At 39.9% G+C, this 20,751-nt stretch overlaps 2 pseudogenes; one reads left to right on the top strand and one right to left on the bottom strand.

Moving 5' to 3' along the window:
- Positions 1 to 8,861: 8,861 nt before the first annotated feature.
- Positions 8,862 to 9,783, top strand: LOC125045617 (annotated as a pseudogene).
- Positions 9,784 to 10,574: 791 nt separating this feature from the next.
- LOC125045307 lies at positions 10,575 to 14,669 on the bottom strand (annotated as a pseudogene).
- Positions 14,670 to 20,751: the final 6,082 nt, after the last annotated feature.

Raw genomic sequence — 20,751 nt, 5'->3', positions numbered from 1 at the left:
TAATCACCTTTGAAATGTCCATGCTCAAGTGAATTGGATTTTCACTATTTCCAGGTCACCGATCCTTTTAACTGTACAGTATATTCCCATTTACTTTCCTTTACCTTTACAATGGTTATCACTTCGGCGAGAAACTCATTAAAACATTAATAAAAGTTCAGATCAGGAGAACACGTATCTAAAATTACAAACAGTGAGAACGGTAATAGTAAATGGGTGAACCATGGGGGTGTACTTCAGCAATAAGAACCACGGTAGTTGTAACAAGTAAGGGGGAATGGACCCAGATTGCCAGATGGCAGTCAAGACTACATGCAACCCCTGTGCCATAGGTCCCCCCCCCCCCCTCAGCCGGTTCAACATGTTCGTCTTCTACGTTTGCTTGGTGTTTCTCCATGATGCTTGAGGGTGAAGAAAACACCGATGAAATCTAAAGTAGGTTAATTTGCGATCAGCTCTGACAAAATAAATACGGAACTCTTCCTGTTCCTCTGCCCCACACGCCAGGCTTCGTCTGCGAGTATTTACTGCCAGACGTGTGACTACAGAGACAAACTAAAATGTTGTACTCTATAAATCACACAGAGAGTCTCACTCTTTCATATAGGTGATATGCTACACATCAATATAAACTAAACATATCTTCAATATTTACATGGTAGAACATATCACACAAAATACAGTGTATAATATATATTCACATAATTATCACTAACTACGTACGATAATAATGGGATCACAATCCGTATGCACTGGCATCACAACGTGGCACTCACAACTCACATCATTGTCATAACTCACTTCATTACACAACCCATACAACAAGGGTATCACATATGCCTGCGGCCTTCCAACCCTCGGCTTTTTCAATCTTTGTCTGTCTTGAGTCGTTGTCTTCCAGTCTTGGCTCCCAAATTTCGTTATTTCGTCGCGCCATCTTGTCATTGGTCTGGCTCTTGGTCTCTTTATGTTATCTATAGCCCAGTCTGTTACTTCATTGTCCATCTGTCGTCCTGTCTCCGATATACATATATATGTAACGTGTCTCACGAAGATGAGAAAAAAATAATAAGAAATGAAACTATATCTTCTTCATGCGAATAATTATATACATGTATGTGTGTATGTGTGTGTGTCTGTGACATTTGACATTCATTTATCACATGAGCCGACGGGACAGCTGGGTGACCTGACCTCACTTCGGCGATAACATGATACATTCTGGAGGGGACACGCCCTGGGCAAAAGCGAGGGGAGGAGCGACCCAGCCTGACCCGAAGGAGGTAGAACGAGTCCGACCCTTGGACCGCGCACACCTTCTCCCTTTCGCCGTAGAAGCTGACGCCGTCTCCGCCACGAATTACCACTTACTATATCTCCGCCTACTACGTGTCTGTTTCTCAATAAAGCTGTTAAACAGATACTGAGTTTTCCTCTGGACCTGCAAGATAATATAGTGATTTCTTGTACACTTGAATAAGAGACCATTATAGCTGGTCTTCAGGCTGGTAGAACTCACGTTCCTGCCACCGCTCAAGAATCGTCGTCAGCAGCCTACAGGACCGCGTAAGTACACAAGGGTCATATTTCTCTTCTCCGTGTCCCCCCTTTTGCTACGAGCCAGTCATTTTTCTTATATGTACAAGTGCTTAGGTCCGAAGGGAAACGGGAAGGTTGTGTTGTGCGCGTATACGGGGAATTACTGCGAGTATTTTTTCTTTTCCTTTCATACAATAACGCAGTCACATTCTTTCAATACAAAGTAATTTTGGTGTACTGTTGTTAGATTCTTTTCTGTTTTCCTACATTCTCTGATGGGCTCTCCTCCATCTGAAATACTCGTGCGAAGAAGTCGATTGTCGTGAAGGCTCTGCAGACTTCACTAGGTTTCTCCCCTAAGGACTCTGACTCTTCTCATACTTCTCGCTCACCGTCTCCTTCACCATCAACTTCTGATTCTGTCCCCCCTCTTTCTCTGGTCACACAAACCGGAAACATTTCCCCCCCCTCCTCTGGCCTCACCCTTGTTATGGCTGCATCAAGCATGGGTCCCGGCATGGCTCTCATGATGTACAATGTGGCGTCAAAATCTCAGGCTCTAACATCTCTGTTGACCAATTCTTCGCGGATGTGGAAGACACAGTAATCCATTCAGGGGTTAGGCAGGAATCTGAGCATTTTGCGACATCGTGCCTCGTGACGCCGAGACTGCGGCTCAATCATGAAAGTGGCTGAGGCTCTCGATTCCTTTCACCATTTGCCGGAAGATCAGAAGTCGTATGGAATGTTAAAGATGATTTTCACTTCAACATTCTCAAGACAGATGGAAAATCATCAGTTACGACTGGTAGAGTTGATGGAGGCCAAACCTACCTCATTTTCAAAAGATGATCTTTCATCTTATTTAAATAAATTTTGCGTTAAGCTTATGCAGTGGGCGCAGTCTATCCTGGGCTCAGACGCGTCAGTGTGCCTTAAGCAATGTGTTACACAGAGCGCATCGCACGCGGCAGTTCTTGAACATTTTGCAAAAGCATGGTTAGTGTCTTCCATCTCTCCAGCTATTCGCAAACGACTTTGGGATAAAGTTGACAGTGCTTCATTCGATAAGCTTCCTGAGGTCCTCGCAAATGAGATGTCAGACAAAGGTGGAAATGTGCAGGTGGTTGTGAATGTTGTCACATCAGGGAAATACAAGGGAAGTAATTATAAATATAACAACTCGGGGCGGAGTGAACCGCGGCGTGAACCGCCGGTGCGGCCGAAGGCAGGAAATAGACGTGCTTCGCCTGCGCCTGCGTACCGCTGCGCAGAGCAAACCCCTCCTCCATCACCCTCACGTGCGTATCCGGAGCCTCCTTCTGGAGCGCAGTACTTTGTAGCGCCTTCTCCCTCAGTAGCTGCTCGTAAAGTCCCACGACCACACGTGGCTAACTGGGCACGGAAACGTGGGCCTTGTCGTAGATGCTTGAGGATGCATCTTCCCTCTGGGGGCTCTGCTAAACAGTTCTGTCTGTAACAGGCAGGGTCACGCGTTTAATGAGTGTACGTGGTTCCTGGATCAGGATGCGATCACCCTTAAGTTTATCGCGAAAATGAACAAGGAAGGAGCTTATAATAAGCGAGTGGTTAATTTTTTAGAGGAAGTTGTGTCAGTCTCGTGAGTGAACGGGTATTAGAGGATTTTCAACTCTTGTCTGAGATATCGTCAGCCAATGTTTGTGTTAAAGGCATAACAGGATCTTAGCTAGGTGTAATTGGAACTACGTATGTGACTTTGAGGTTTGGAAACATCAACTTTCCTCATCTGTTCGTCGTAGTGAAGGGTTACCATAGTTTCCCCGGCCACATGCTCCTTGTTCATGATTTTCTTTATCGCTCTGTTATGGTTCTGTGACCGCAGCAGAATGAGATAGAAATTTAAGGTCAGGTTTATATGCTAAGAGAGCTGAGTTCCATCTGGAAACACCCGGACCCCTTTCACCCTAGCATGCTTGTTTCCGCTTCTAATACAAGCAGCGACGCGTCTCGGCTGAATCATCCATCCAACATGGCCACATGCTCGGACACATCACTCTCCTCCCCTCCTTCCCCTCCTCTGACTCCTCTCCCTACTTCCCCTGTCTCTTCTCCGCAACTACCTCGTTCTCCCCGTCTCTCCTCCACCTCCCTCACATTCCTTGACTTCTACGATTCCTTCTGGGTCTCATTCTGTTCGTCTTGGAATTACTTCATCTCAGCATGCTGCAGATACCTCACGCACACATATCGCTGCCACATCTCATATATCATTCCGCTCATCAAAGCATCGCTTGTGGGTTGACAACGATGATCTGGCGCACTTGGTGGCGCGGGAGTCTGTAGTAATTCCGCCCTTCCATGACGTTTTGGTTACTGTGACGGCCTCGGCAGGTAAATATGGCACATGCTGGGTCCTCCCTTAAAATTGTAGAGTAAAAGGGACAAGTGATCTCCCTTCTCTGTATACCTTGCGGGATGGGAGTGCACAAGTGATGAACTTAACACCTGCCCCCTTGTCTATCGATAATGGTGTTAGGTTAATAGACTGTGAGGTTACAGATCTCCTGATAGCTGAATTTGAACTGCCCGTGTCAACCTGTTTCTTCCACGTCCCCCGATTCAGCTGACCCATTCACTGCAGCATTAGCCTGTGCAGGGACCATTCGCATTTAGCGAGGGTAAGATTTTAACCAATTTGTTAAATCAATTCCCCGACATTTTACCGACCAAGGACCGTCCGTTAGGCAGAACGCATATGGTAGAGCACTCTATTACTCTAGAACCTGGAGCTAAGCCTGTGTATATTCCGGCATACAAGATCCCGCACAGCAGGTGTCAGATTTTGTCCCGTCTGTGATTTTCGGCGTCTGAACAAGGTGACCGTTCCGTCACCTTTTTCCATCCTTAACCTTTGCCAGCTCTTGCCAGACATTGGTGCGGAGACTAAGATCTTCTCCTCGATTGATCTAGCGAAAGGTTTCCTTCAGGTCCCCCTGGCAGAAGACAGCCGACCATACACTGCATTCTCAACGCATGTAGGTCACTTTGAGTTCCTTGCGTCACCAATGGGTCTCAGGAACTCTCCTCTGACGTTTAGTCGTCTTATGGCTCTCGTCCTGCAGGGTTTAGTTAATGATCAGGTGCTGGTCTATTTAGACGACATTTTGGTTTGTTCACCTTCAATCAAGGACCATGAGGCGCGATTGCGCAATGTTTTTCAGCGACTTTCGGAAGCGGGTTTAACAACTAATCCGGCCAAATGCATGTTCTTCCAGTCGCGTTTAGATTTCCTCGGTCATTCGGTTAGTACCGCAGGTATTGCCCCTAACGATGCCAAGGTAAAAGCCGTTAGTATGTTCCCCATTCCTTCTGATGTAACACAGGTACATCTCCTCAAGAAAGATGTCCTCTGGCACTGGGGCGAGGAGCAGGTCAGCGTATTTTCAAGGTTGAAGTATTGTTTATCGCACGCTCCTGTTCTTGCATTTCCAAGGTTTGACCTCCCCTTCATTCTTCATACAGACGCATCGAATGTTGGACTAGCTGTTTTAATGCAGGAGCACGAAGGGGTTTGCTAGTAGGGTTCTTACCAGCGTAGAGAAGAATTACTCAGTCCCTGAAAGGGAAATGTTAGCGATTGTTTGGGCTCACGTCAAATCTTGCAAGACGTGTCCTTTGTACAAGGGTCACACAAGCGATCCCGCACCTGCACTAAAGTTTGATATTCCGGATTTTCCTTGGCAGAAGGTGTCGTCCTGTGACACGTTGTCGGGGTTCACCACATCACGATCTGGCAACAAGCACAACCTTGTGTTCGGGAATTTTTTTTCTCGTTACTACGAGTTGGTGGCGGTTCCATCAAAGGCTGCTGTGCACGTCACGAGACAGAAAAAGAGCAAAACAGAAAAAGAAGAGACAGAGAAAGAGAAGAGACAGAAAAAGAAGACACAGAGAAAAAGAAGAAACATATAAAGAGAAGAGACAGACAAAGAAGACACAGAGAAAAAGAGGAAACAGAGAAAGAGAAAACACAAAAAGAAGAGACAGAGAAACAGAAGAGACAGAGACAGAGAAGAGACAGAAAAAGAGCAAAACAGAAAAAGAAGAGACAGAGAAAAAGAAGAGACAGAGAAAAAAGAAGAGGCAGAGAAAAAGAAGAGACAGAAAAAGAAGAGACTGACAGAGAAAAAGAAGAGATAGAAAAAAAGGAGAGACAGAGAAAAAGAAGAGACAGAGAAAAAGAGGAGACAGAAAAAGAAGAGACAGAAAAAAGAAGAGACAGAAAAAGAAGAGACAGACAGAGAAAAAGAAGAGACAGAGAAAAATAAGAGACAGAGAAAAAGAAGAGACAGAAAAAGAAGAAACAGAAAAAGAAGAGACAGAGAAAAGGAAGAGACAGAAAAAGAAGAGACAGAAAAAGAAGAGAGAGAGAAAAAAAGAGAGAGAAAAAGAAGAGACAAAGATAAAGAAGAGACAGAAAAAGAAGAGACAGAACAAGAAGAGACAGCGACAAAGAAGAGACAGAAAAAGAAGAGACAAAAAGAAGAGACAGAGAAAAGAAGAGACAGAGAAAAAGAAGAGACAGAGAAAAAGAAGAGACAGAAAAAGAAGAGACTGACAGAGAAAAAGAAGAGATAGAAAAAAAGGAGAGACAGAGAAAAAGAAGAGACAGAGAAAAAGAGGAGACAGAAAAAGAAGAGACTGAGAAAGAGGAGAGACAGAGAAAAAGAAGAGACTGAGAAAAAGAAGAGACGGAGAAAAAGAAGAGACAGAAAAGAAGAGACAGGAAAAGAAGAGATAAAGAAAGAGAAGAGACAGAAAAAAAAGAGACAGACAGAGAAAAAGAAGATACAGACACAGTAAAAGAAGAGACAGACAGAGAAAAAGAAGAGACAGAGAAATAGAAGAGACAGACAGAGAAAAAAAAGAGACAGAGAAATAGAAGAGACAGAAAAAGAAGAGACAGGCAGAGAAAAAGAAGAGACAGAGAAAAAGAAGAGACAGAAAAAGAAGAGAGAGACAGAGAAAAAGAAGAGACAGAGAAAAAGAAGACAAAGACAAAGAAAAAGGAGAGATAGAAACAGAAGAAACAGAAAAAGAAGAGACAGAAAAAGAAGAGACAGAGAAAAAGAAGAGACAGACAAATAAAAAGAAGAAACAGAGAAAAACAAGAGACAGAGAAAAAGAAGAGACAGACAAAGAAAAATAAGAGACAGAGAAAAATAAGAGACAGGCAGATAAAAAGAAGAAACGGAGAAAAATAAGAGACACATAAAAAGAAGAGACAGAAAAAGAAGAGACAGAGAGAGAAAACGAAGAGACAGAGAAAAAGAAGAGACAGAGAAAAAGAAGAGACGGAGAAAAAGAAGAGACAGAGAAAAAGGTATTTTTGCTGGTATTGCTCACTGATTCCCTTTATTTACAGGCCTTACTTTAAATCCAAAATGACTGAAAGTTCACTTTTTGATTAAATTTATCGGAGTAAATATTACATTCTTTCCCCAACATTTCTTAGGACTTAACGGAATACCTCGGCGTTATTCAGATGACCCAGACGCTTACACGGCATGATATGTAGTTTCATCTATTGGTTCTACCGTATCGTAATCGCTGTTTTAGGGTTTGTTATAATTGTATGAGAAGCTCTAGCCGTCGCCCGACCAGTTATATTTTCATTATTCTTACCAACTTCAATTGAATGACAACATAATCTCCCACCCGCAGATCACAGTTATATAGAAATCCCCCTAATTACTAACTTCTAAAATGGCAGACAGATGCATAGGATTTAAGCTCCTACCAGGAAGAACCTTATTTCTTTTAGAAAACTTATGCCAACATGAGGTCACTTAGGTTTACAAGATAGAGCGTCTCCCCTTATAGAACAAATAATCTTATGACCACGCCATAGTAGTATTAATCTTAATTACAACATTAGTTGGTTATATACTTTCAACATAATTTTTTAATACTTTTACAAATGAGATTCCTACTAGAAGGACAGACCATCGAAATTGTCTGACCTGTCCTTCCTGCTCTAAATCTCGTTTTTATTGCCCTCCCTTCCCTACGACTATTATATTTACTAGATAAAGTTAATAATCCAAGTGTCACATTAAAAACTATCGGTCACCAATGGTACTGAAGATACGAGTATTCAGACTTTTTACAAGTTGAATTTGATTCTTATATAATTCCTTCAAATGAACTTGCCGAAGATGGATTTCGGCTTCTTGGTGTAGATAATCGAACTGTCCTCCCTATAAATACTCAAATTCGAGTATTACATAGAGCTGCTGATGTAATTCACTCATGAACAGTACCAGCTTTAGGGGTTAAAACTGAAGCAATCCCCGGGCGACTTAATCAAGTTAGTTTTTTAATAAACCGGCCCGGATTATTTTATGGACAATGTTCAAAAATTTGTGGAGCTAACCACATATTTATACCTATTGTTGTAGAAAAAGTGTCAGTTAATTTCTTCCTAAATTGAATCTCATCCGCTAGAGATGCCTCATCAGATGATTGAAAGTAAGTGTAGGTCTTTTAAACCTATAATAGTAATTAACGACTACTTCTGATGGAAAAAGGTTAATTTATTATAACATAAGCCTGTCACGCTTAAATAATCAAAACATTTGATATTTTTCAATCCCACAAATATCCCCCATATTATGATTAAATTTATTCATTATATTTTCAGCCACATTTATCATATTCATTGCATTAAATTATTTTATCAAAGTAAAATTCTAAAATTGAAACTCCCTCTACTCAATTACAAAAAAAACAGAAGTAAATTGAAAATGATAAACTTATTCTCAGTTTTTGACCCTACTTCAAGTCTACTGTCTCTCCCACTTAACTGACTTTCTATTTTCTTAGGAATTATATTTTTACCTACTTTATATTGGATTATACCTTCCCGATGATCCCTCTTATGGTCATTAATTACAAGAACACTCCACAAGGAATTTAAGATACTCTTAGGTACTTCCCACACGGGGACTACCCTTACATTTGTAAGCTTATTTAGCTTAATTGTATCTAACAATCTTTTAGGTCTACTTCCGTATGTATTTACCAGAACAAGCCATTTAACTATAACCCTCGGTCTTGCTTTACCTTTATGACTAGCTTTCATAATATTTGGATGAATTAATCACACCCAGCATATATTTGCCCACCTAGTCCCCCAAGGAACTCCGGGGGCTCTCATACCGTTTATAGTCTTAATTAAAACTATTAGAAATATCATCCGGCCAGGAACTCTAGCAATACGTCTAGCAGCTAACATAATTGCAGGTCATCTTTTACTTACACTCCTAGGAAGAACTGGTCCCTCTCTTTCGACTACCCTAGTATCTATACTCATTATAGGTCAAATTTTATTATTGATTTTAGAAGCTGCTGTAGCAGTAATTCAATCCTATGTATTCGCTGTGTTAAGAACTCTTTATGCTAGTGAAGTAACATAATTGTAACTAATGACATCATCTCACGGACACAACGCCTCTCATCTAGTAGATATAAGACCATGACCACTTACAGGTTCAATTAGAGCTATGCTATTAACCACAGGACTAGTCAAATGATTCCACCAGTTTAATCCTGACCTTCTTGCATTAGGAGTTATTGCTACAACTCTTACTATATTTCAATGATGACGAGATATTACTCGAGAAGGTACTTATCAAGGACTACATACAAAAGCAGTAACTATTGGGCTTCGATGAGGTATAATTTTATTTATTACATCAGAAGTACTCTTCTTCTCCTTTTTTGGGGCATTTTTTCATAGCAGTCTAGCTCCTAATGTAGAAGTAGGTAGCTGCTGACCTCCAGCAGGAATTCAAACTTTTAATTCTTTCCAAATTCTTCTTCTTAATACTGCCATTCTACTTGCTTCCGGAGCTACTGCAACATGAGCTCATCACGCTATTATAGAAGCCAACTACACCCAATCAATTCAAGGACTAGCTATTACAGTCGTTTTAGGAGTATATTTTACAGGTCTTCAGGCCCTAGAATATTATGAAGCCCCATTTACAGTTTATGGTTCTACCTTCTTTGTTGCCACTGGATTCCACGGACTACACGTTATCATTGGTAGTATTTTCCTCTCAGTATGTTTGTACCGACTATAGAAATGTCATTTTTCATCTACACACCACTTTGGGTTTGAAGCTGACGCATGATATTGACATTTCGTAGATGTAGTATGATTATTCCTCTATATTTCTATTTATTGATGAGGAGGCTGCCTTTTTAGTATAATAGTATATCTGGCTTCCAACCAGAAGGTCTAGTAAATTACTAGAAAAGGCAATGATTATTTTATTAGTTTCAATTTTGATTACTTTAATTATTAGAGTAGTAGTCATGGTTTCTGCCTCACTTTTATAAAACAAAAAAACAACAACATATAGACCGAAAAAAAAAATCACCTTTTGAGTGCGGGTTTGATCCATTTTCTCTTCTTATTTTTCTATTTTTTTTATGTTGAAATTACCCTCCTATTACCACTTGCTATTATCATAAATTTTTCAAATATTTCAGCATGAACTTTTTCAGGTTCAGCCTTTATCCTTATTCTCCTTATCGGTTTATATCATGAATGAAACCAAGGGGCATAAGAATGAGCTTATTGGAGTATAGTCAAAAATGACATTTGATTTGCACTCAGAAGGTGCTCCACTAGGAGCTAAGTTAAAAGCGAAATATTGTATTGAGTTTCGGCCTGACTTTTGGTGTTAACTCACCTTTACTTACTTGGTTAAAGCCAAAATAGAGGCATATCATTGTTAATGATAGAAATGAAGAATGTTTTACTTCTAACCAAGAAGGGAATAGGTAGATCAAGAAGAAGCTGCTAACTTTTTTCTTAAGCGGTTAAACTCCGTTTATATTTCTGTTATTATAGTGTAATAAACACATTACATTTTCAATGTAAAAATAAAGGTATCTAATCCTTTTAGAAACAATGTACTATAAATATAATATATTTACAGATAGAAACTATCTCCTTCGTAGCTTCAATACGATGCTCTACTTTATAAGCTATATAAATAAATAACAATAAATAATAATACAATCAACCAAAGCAAAAAACTTAATATATAAATCTTTATACTATTATCTTGAAGTGTCTGTAAACTTTTAGATCTTATTATAATAAAAGAATAAATACCTTGCCCCCCATAAAACTCGGGTCATCCTATATCACCTACTTTCCGATATGTTTCCCCTCTTCTTAAAAATCCTTTTCTAATTCCGTAGGTAGATAAAAAAGGTATAAATCATATAGAACCTCTAAAAACAACCAGCTCGTAAGTACTTAAGGAATTCAACTGATTATTCACAGCGTTTAAATTAAATGTATAACCAATAATTCCTCCAATTACTCTTACAATTAAAGCAAGTATCTGAAAGAAAGGTCTTATGTAAATTATATAAGGACAAGGAAAAATTAACCAAGCTAGACTTGCACCTCCAAAGACAGCCCCAACTCTTAAACCAATTATAGGATTAGTTATAACTTTACCCTCATCATTAATAGAGTACAAATTTCCGAAGTTAAAATCCCCCGACAAAGTATAATAAACTAAACGTATTGTATAATACACTGTTAGTCCCGTGGCTAAAGCATATAACAAAAAAGAAATTATATTAATAGGGGATATAAAAGCAACCTCCAAAATTATATCTTTTGAATAAAAACCAGCCAAAAAGAGAGTTTCACATAAAGCCAAATTAGCTAAATCCATACATATCCCTGTTAAAGGTATATGATACACCAACCCCCTATTATTCGGATATCTTGATAATCCTTGACACTATGAATTACAGCTCCAGCACATATAAATAATAAAGCTTTAAATAAAGCATGAGCTAGTAAGTTAAAAAAGCAAGATCAGCATAACCAAGAGATAAGATTCCTATTATTACTCCTGACTAATTTGCCCCTAATCCAGACATAAATATAGTTAATCTAGATAATGATAATAATACTCTTTGGGAAAACCGCCCTTCTAAAGCAGGACTAAAATGGATAAATAAACAAATAATAAATAAATAAACCCCCGCTGTAACCAAAGTTGAAGAATGAAATAATGCAGATACAGGAGTGGGAACAGCCATGGCCGCAGCTAGCCAGGCAGAGAAAGGATTTGAGCTCTTTTAGTTATAGCAGCCAATACCACTTAACCACATAATAGACCATTTATATTTATAGGGGGTAAACTATCTACATAAAATAGAAAGTTCCATCCACCACAACTGAAAAATAAAGAAATTGCTAACAAAATGGCTACATCTCCCACTCGATTTGAAAGAGCTGTTAATATTCCGGCATTCGCTGATTTCTCATTATGGTAATAAATAACTAAAGCGTAAGATACCAACCCCAATCCATCTCACCCTAAAAGAATTTTAATCAAATTAGGGCTAATAATCAAGAACCCTATAGATATTACGAAAGCCAGTACCAAATATATAAAACGATTTATATAAAACGATTTTGCCGTTGTTTCGACTTTTCGGGGTTTCTTACTTTACCTCCTTTCATTGCAAAAGGGTGATATTACTGTTATTACCATCATTATTATTATCATTATCATAATTATTGTCACCATATAATAAAGATGGCGATAATTATAAGGTTATAAAAGCAATACCACTATAAGAATGATAACAATAAGAACAGTACGAAGCTGTAATAAAAAGCTTCAATATAGAAGAAATCCAACATAAAGAGCGAAACAAACAAAAGGATTATTTGTGAAATAGTATAAGATCACTCCATAAGACCATAATTCTGCACAAATTACACATGTAGAAACTAAACTGGAAGTGAAACACAACAATCGCCTTCGCCCTTTCGGTGAGGATTGAAAAATAGCACAAAAACACGCAATAACTCACACAGTCTCGAGAATCAATAGTGACAAAGTGAGAAGTCTACGCATTTATTAAGCCAGTTTTCGCAAAACCATGGTATTAATGTCAATATTGCGAAACTCTTTTACTTGGCATACACAAGGTCGGCCATAGATTACCATGCATTGCACCTAGTATTGTTCAAGGAATCAGAGTTGACTAGTCTAGAAAGTATACAAAATGAAGCCATGAGGATCATTCTTGGTGCCCCCAGAACAACAAGGATTGTGAATATGAGAACAGAACTTAATTTGCCTTCTGTTTATGAAAGGATATTATACATAAATACCGCATTTTGTGTCAAATCAATTAGAGAACCCCTCCATTGTACAGAGTTCCAAAGACAACTAAAACACAGAATAGAAGAGCTAACTTTGAATGACAACACCGATTCATACTCAAATCCATGGGTACAAGTAACGTGTAAACACTTAGCTCAGCTGAACATATCCATAACTAAGACCCTACATGGACGTTCTATACCACCGTGGAAAATGTCGGACCTAAGTGTATATTATACAACTGCCCCCAAAAAAGACAGTGTCCCCCCTGCTATACTTAAGCAGTATGCACTTGCAATTATAAATGAGCATCTAGAAACTCCAATGCATATGAATGCTACACTGACGGATCCTTGCAGTCTGGGAGCAGAGCAGGATCCGCTTTTGTTGTATATAAAAACAATATTTTGCACCGCCAGGATTGTAGGAGGGTTCATGACTGGGTTAGCACTATGCAAACTGAGTTGGCAGGAATACTCATGGCCACCGAATTTCTATTGAATCAAGGCTCAGGGGTCATTTTCTGCGATTCACAGAGTGCTCTCCAGGCTCTGAACACTCTAGACAAAGGTGCTGGAAATATTGCAAATGACATCAGGATAAACGTGTACCGTGATGTCGAAGAAACTAAGTGTAAACTGTGTAATGAAGAATATAGGCGAACACTTGTACATTATATCTCAGAATGCCATGTGTTACAGCCTTTCAGACCACCTATCATAAGGTACCGAGAACTATGTAACTACTTCATATCATCTGATGTCTTAGAAGATATACTTATGTTGTATCCTAAATTTGGAATGTAGTATCACATAACCGCATATCAAATGTATTAATGCTTTTCCACGCCCAAGCTATATACCGGCGTGGCAGATGACTGTGCACTTGTTCCTTTCCTGAAACTGATAAAGTACTCATAACAATGTTATAGGCTAAAATTCAAATGTAATACCACTATGTAATGTTATGACCATGCATTAAATGTACCACAGTTTGCCCACCGCTGTGTAGTTAGCCAAGTTGGTAAATAAAGGACTAAACTAGAAAAACTAAACACCGTAAGTATACACCGTGACCTCATACAGAAAGGTCGTGTGGTAACCGTGCTCCGGTGCCCTCGTCCCATATACACGAATATCTGGTGTCATATATGAGGAAGTTGTACAAGTTGAGAACTGCTTGCAGAAAACGTTTTCCAGATTGTTGACTTGGCCCTAGGATTTGTGATTCCTAGGCCCATTCTTCTTAAGGGTGAGTAGTTACCCTTAATGATTGATAATGTTTGCACTCAGCATCCCCCTAATATGTTAGTAGTATATATGTAGATTACAAATAACAGGGGAAATTGTTTATTTTTGCTTACAAATTTTCAGTAAGTGGGTAAAAACAGTTTTCACACATATACTTCTAAGTCTGTAATAGTTCCTTAAGGCAAAGTCATTACTAGATCTGTATTAAGTAGGAGGATGATTAGCTTAGTCCACTTATATTTCCAGATGGCTTTAGCAGAAAATGTGAGTATTTTTCTGTCATCCTGTTACACCATTGCAGATTACTGCACTATACCACCAGCCATCTTTGGAGTGATTCTTGGGAGGTCATTCATTGGTATGTGTGGACTTTTAGTTTGTAATTGAAGAGAATTAATGGTATAATTGTTAGGTATAGTAGTGTGGCTATACTTGCAAGTTTTGTGTATAAACAATCTCAATATGTGAATGACCCTAATGATATATGTGGTAAGGGTTGCATTAATACCAACTCCTTGCCGCGATGACAGATTATATTGAAAATAAACTGTGGCTGTGGGAGTGTCTTCTTACTGAAGATCCCAGATATTGGAGGTTCTGTTGAGATATCCCATGGGTTTCTCATCAGGAAGTCCCTGTCCAAGGTTCTAACTGTTTGGTTTGTGATGGCTAGGCTCATACATTTAGTAAGTAAGGATATGAATACTTCTGTAGAAAAGGTCATTTTATTTTTTGATATATCTGATTTCAATGTATATACTGCAGAAATAAAGTGCAAGTGTGCATAAACAGCTCTGTGCATGTAAGCAGCACACATGAACGAATTGCGGAATGAGGTTCTTGGCGACCCCACTTCAGTATGACTTGATCTTCGGAACTTGGCTCTACTTCACAGTGATAACACTAACTACTGTCGGCTACGGTGACGTCACGTGCAAGCGACACTTGGCAGATGTTTCCTCACAATATCCATATTGTTTACTCTGGTAGGTTATATGACTTCTCTTCACATTTCACAAAAATCTAATGCAATGTAAATGATTTTATATGTCTTGTGCCGTTGTGACTAGGATATATTGTGTGAAGAGGACACAGGATGCTCTCTTATATGATGCTTTATTGTAGGTTTTGTATGCAACATATATACCCGAGTTGGTGATGATGATCGGCAAACTGCCACCAAACTTCATGCCATATGTACCGATATTTGTTGGCAGGTCAGTGTCTATCTAGCTTGCTTCCTGTTTCTTTATTCAGGACAAATGTGAAATAAACTAAAAGTCCTGCAGATAAAAAAGATCAAAGCACTGGTATAAATTAAAAGTGGGAAGGAAGGCTGACAGAGAGCCAAGTTGCATTTGTCTTCTTTAAAAAATGTTCCCCCTAATTACCTCTCATCAGGCATATTGTGTTCTGTGGCTCCCTGCACCCTCAGAAGATCCGCTCCTTAGTAACACGGTGGATAGACAGGGAAGTTGACCTTGTCTTTCTGGGCAAGTGAGTATATTGTGCTTTATACACTGCAACGCTTCACATACTTGATAGACTGAAGGTGGTGCTTCACAGGGCGATTTCCATCATAAAAGTCTCTTTGACGACTCCCTCACTTCACCAATTTCTTCTAATCAGGTATCATGTTTCTTTGTAAATTTTGTATATTCCTAAAGCTGAAGTGTGTCAAAGATCAAAATGTATATATGCATACATATATGTAGTGATTTGCAACGCCCCTGGCTAGTGGTAGCGGGCGTGCCAGGGTGTAGGGCTGCAGAACTGCCAACCTTACTCTTTAGGTTCGTTTGGGTGATTGCGTCCTCGAGTCTGATTCTTCATGTTCAAATATTTTAAAAGCATAAAAAAACAGATACTGGGTCAGATAAAACAAAGAAACTTGTGAATAAAATAATGAAATAAGTAAAACGGACAGCAGGGAATCATGCACAAATAAAACTGACTGAGGGTGGGGGCAAACAAGAGAATTCTGATCATGTATACATTTATTTCGGTACCAGATTATCTTAATTCAGTTTGCATGTATAGCATGTGCACTTGGCCACGTACTTACAAAATTACAGGCGAAAATTCAGCAGCCAAAACATACACCCACTCCTCAGTCACACGGCAAAACACCCCCCCAACAAGGAGGTGTTTAGCCTATCAAGGTAAGAGAAAAAAGAGACCCGAGTACTTTGTCTTTCTTTGTTGGATTTCTTGGCTATCAACCAGCGGCATGTGGCCAAGGTCATTAAGCCAATGGATCCTATTTATTCTATCAATCTATATAAGGTCATAAAGTTTTGTCTCCCTTAAAAAAGTGATTACTTTACTTATTATTTTTTCATTATTTGATAAAAGATTTGGAGTGGTAAAATTTTTGATTGGTTGTCTGTAATTGGTGTATTTTGTGCATATTGTTAGTATATGGTTTATTGAAAGAGTTGTGTTGCACTGAGGGCATAGTGGAGGAAAATTTCTTTCTATATAGGGAGTGAGGTGGGTTATTTTGGTGGCATTGACCCTGAGACGGGCCAAAACCACCTCCTCCCTTCTGTCTTTCCTGTGGGATGTGTCCCACAGGTCTATTATGTGCTTCGTTTTGTTTGTGAGTTGGAGGTTGGTCCACTCACTTTGCCACAGGAGATGTATTTTTGCTTTAATAAGAGACACAAAACACCTGAGATCTGTACGAACTATGGTAGTGTCCAGATCGCCAGTTGACCCGGCTAGTTTGTCAGCCTGTTCATTACCATGGATACCTGAGTGACCTGGTACCCATATTAGCTTGATTGATTTGTTGGCACCGTGTAATTTACGAATGATATTACCTAGCAGTTCATTTTTAAGTTTCTAATGATTTAATAGCTTTAAGTGAACTTAATGAATCGGAAAAAATAACTATTCTATCGTGGGTCGTCGATAGTGCAAAGTCAATAGCTTTATCAATGGCAAAAAGTTCAGCAAGAAAAATCGATGTATGATTCGGCAATCTAAACTTTAGGTCATATTCAGTCGACCATACACCCGCACCTACACACTCATCTGTCTTGGAGCCGTCGGTATATATATGAAAAAAGGATAGATGTTTAATAATGATCTCTCTGAACCTCTGGCTTCCATGATAGAAAAATTGGGGGTTTCCCATGGCGCTATATTTGACTGAACCAGGTTATCGATGGTAGAGAGATCTATACCGACTTTCTCGACGAGGTCGTGGAGTCTCGTGGCAAAGGGCCTAGTGCCTCCATTGCCATTAGGGTGGCTCGGGTCTCGAGCCACCTTTGCGGCATAGGTCAGTGCTAACTGGCCGCGTCTGAGTCGGAGGGGAGGTACTCCTGACTCCACCTCAAGACGCTCGATCCGAGTACATTTTAGGGCTCCAAGACACACACGCAAACAAGCATTCTGCACCGCATCCAAACCTTTCAAACTTGTTTTCGATGCCGAGCCATACACGATTGACCCATAATCTACTTTAGACCTAATCAGGGCTTTATATACCATTAGCAAAGACTGTCTATCAGCTCCCCATTTATTACCAGAAATGCACTTTAATACATTTAGTGCTCTTTGACATTTATTTTTTAACTGACCAATGTGGTCTTTCCAATTGAGTCTACTATCAAAAAGTAGCCCAAGAAATCTAGCAGAATTTTGAATAGGTATTGGTTGGTTGTCTAGAGTTAGCCTGATGTTCGGCTTCCTCCTACGTGAAAAAATTACCCCAATACTCTTTCTAATGGAAAACTTAAAACCCCACTGGAGGCCCCAGTTATGAATCATATCCAGTGCCAATTGGATGCGATTTGCTGAGAATTCCGCATTATTGCTGGAATGCCATAATGCACAATCATCAGCGTACAGTGAGTATTTAAGATTCCGAGGAGGAGCTGGTAAGATGTCATTTATCATACATAGAATTAGAGTTGGTGACAAGACACTTCCTTGTGGGACCCCGTTTGCCTGGACAAAAATGTCCGAAAAAGTGACATTGTCAGAAAACAATTTGACAGAAAACGTTCTGTCAGAAATTTTGTATAAAACAAGGCAAGTTTCCACGTAATCCGAAAGCATAAAGTTTTCTGAGTAGGCCATATCGCCATGTCATGTCGTAGGCTTTTTCTATATCTAAAAATACTGATATCAAAAAATCTTTTTTGGCAATTGCCTCTTGAATATGACTGTCCAGCTTTACTAGTTGATCGAGAGTTTAGCGTCCCTTTCGGAAACCGCACTGCTCGTCAACTAGTAAATCACTGGAATTTAAGAAATGCAATAGCCTACTGTTAACAATTCGTTCCATGACCTTGCATAAGCAACTTGTCAACGCAATTGGGCGGTAGGAGATGGCAAATCTGGGATTACCCCCTCCTTTCAATATGGGAATGATGTGGGCGAAGTGCCATGAGTTTGGAAAAGTGTGGCTTTTCCAAATTTCATTGTACACTTCTAGCAACTTAATCATGTCATCATGATTAAGATGCTTTATCATCTCATATCGAATCTCATCGGGGCCTGGGGATGTTCCTCTACAGGCTTCTAGGGCTCGGACAAGCTCATTCATTGTTAGATCTTGGTTGTAATCAAAGTCATCTCCTGTGGCAAAGTGAATTGGTTGCAGCTCAGCCGCTTCCTTGATGGGAAGGAATGCGTGATGATAGTTTGCTGAGCTGCTTGTATGAGAGAACTGCCTGGCGAGTGCATTAGCAATGTCTCTAGGTGAATCCAAGTTTTTACCCTCTTCAATGATGTTATTTATTTTAAAAGATGTTTTTTTCTTATTGATTTTATTGATAGTGGACCAAACCTCTGATGTTTTTGTGTTGCTGTTAATAGTAGAGACAAAGCTCCGCCAGGAGTCTCTTTTTGCTTGTCTAATTACTCTACGAGCCCTAGCTCTTGCTTGTTTATAATTGCAAAAGTTCTCATTTGTGATGTTATTTTGGAAAAGCCTGTAGGCCTTATTGCGTCGGCACAGCGCCCTGCGGCAATCTGGTGTCCACCATGGAACTCTATGCTTAACGCTATCTGTCGAAGTTTTAGGAATGGATAGCAAAGCTGCTTCTAAAATCGAATTCTGAATATTGTTTACTTTATCATCAATGGTTTCTCCTACAAGTTCGAGCTTGACGCTCCTTGTGAAGGCGACCCAGTCTGCTCTTTTTACGTTAAATTTAGGCGCTGAAGGCGTTCTCACTGTGTCGCATGAATATTTAATCAAGATAGGAAGATGATCGCTTCCCAACGAGTCGTCAATGGTGTGCCACAGGCACTTGGCTGCTACTGATGAAGAGACCAGTGATAAGTCTATAAAGCTCAAATTCCCGGTATTATCGTCCACCCGCGTGGGACTACCATCATTCAGAAGGACTAATTCAGACTCGTTAATCAGCTTAACTACTTGCTCACCACTACCATCCACCCGTAGGGAACCCCATAACGTATGATGAGCATTAAAATCACCTAAAATTACTTTATTTTGTGGCAGACGTTCCTGAAGAGCAAAAAGCTCATCATAGATTATCACTTTATCAGGCGGACAATAAACTGAACATGTAGCCAGATACGTGTTATTGATTTTTACTTTGCATGCGACAAACTCCAAAGTAGAATCAATAGTCACTTCTGTAAAAGGGAGGCTTTGGTGGATGTACATGGCGACTCCGCCTCCACCCCTACCCTCGCGATCCTTCCGACATAAATGGTAGTTCCTGAGCGATACGACCTCGTCAGAGACGAGGTTTGTCAAATGAGTTTCTTGGAGAACTATAATATCGGGAGCATAGGACGAGGCTAATAATTTAAGGTCATTTACTTTAGATCTAATACTTCGACAGTTCCATTGTATAATGGTTGACGCGATGATTACGTTTTATGGGGTTTGGAAGTGCCTTGTCCACCAGTTTTTATTTTCTTTTTATGGGAGGGAGGCGCCTCCTCTCCCTCGCTTCCCGGGGACCTCTCACGGGATGGTTTGGAGACAGAAGCCTCTATGTCCTGCACCTCCTGGCGAGGGAGACGACTGACAGACTGCGACCTGCTTCTCTCTCGAGAAACCGATCGCGAGCCAGACGAAGTCCTCACAGGAGTAGCCCGGACGGGGAGGTGCGCTCCGGACTGTGATTCGGTATCATCCTCCTTATGTTGTTTAGGCTGGGTTGATGCAGTCATTTGATCGACCAATTTTGTCAGTTGATATACTTTTATATTTAATTCTTTAACGGTTTGTTTGAGTTCGGCAATTTCCTTATCCTTAGCTGCAAGCTGTTGACTGACATCACTTGTACTAGGGGTGTTGCTAGTTACCGCTGCAGCATAGGAAGTATCAGGTTTGTGTGTCAAACTTTCCACTTTCCTCTTAGCTTCAGTATAACTAACTTCATGCTTTCTCATATATGCCAATGTTTCAGTCTCCTTCTTCAGGATGCTGCACTCGGCAGATCCTGAATGATGGGGACCTTCACAGTTAGCACATTTAGAAATTTTGCTACTACATGTGATGGTGTCATGGGCTTCAGCACATTTACGGCAAGTGAATTTAGAAGAATCTTTGTCAATACATCTTAATGAGGTGTGTCCGAATTTTTGGCATCTGTTACAATGCATTGGCTTTTGGACATAAGGTCTTACTTGTACACGTTCATAACCGACGTTGACATATTCAGGGATTTTATTCAAGGCAAAAGTAAAAAAACACAGTCCAGTTTTCGTTCGCACATTCCCGTCCTTCTTGGTCATACACCAAGAAGGTCCACTACGTCTTG

Source organism: Penaeus chinensis, chromosome 37 (assembly GCF_019202785.1).
Source record: "Penaeus chinensis breed Huanghai No. 1 chromosome 37, ASM1920278v2, whole genome shotgun sequence".
Classification (NCBI taxonomy): Eukaryota; Metazoa; Arthropoda; class Malacostraca; order Decapoda; family Penaeidae; genus Penaeus; species Penaeus chinensis.
The sequence above is the reverse complement of the archived record's forward strand: the minus strand, read 5'-3'. Positions and strand labels throughout refer to the sequence as shown.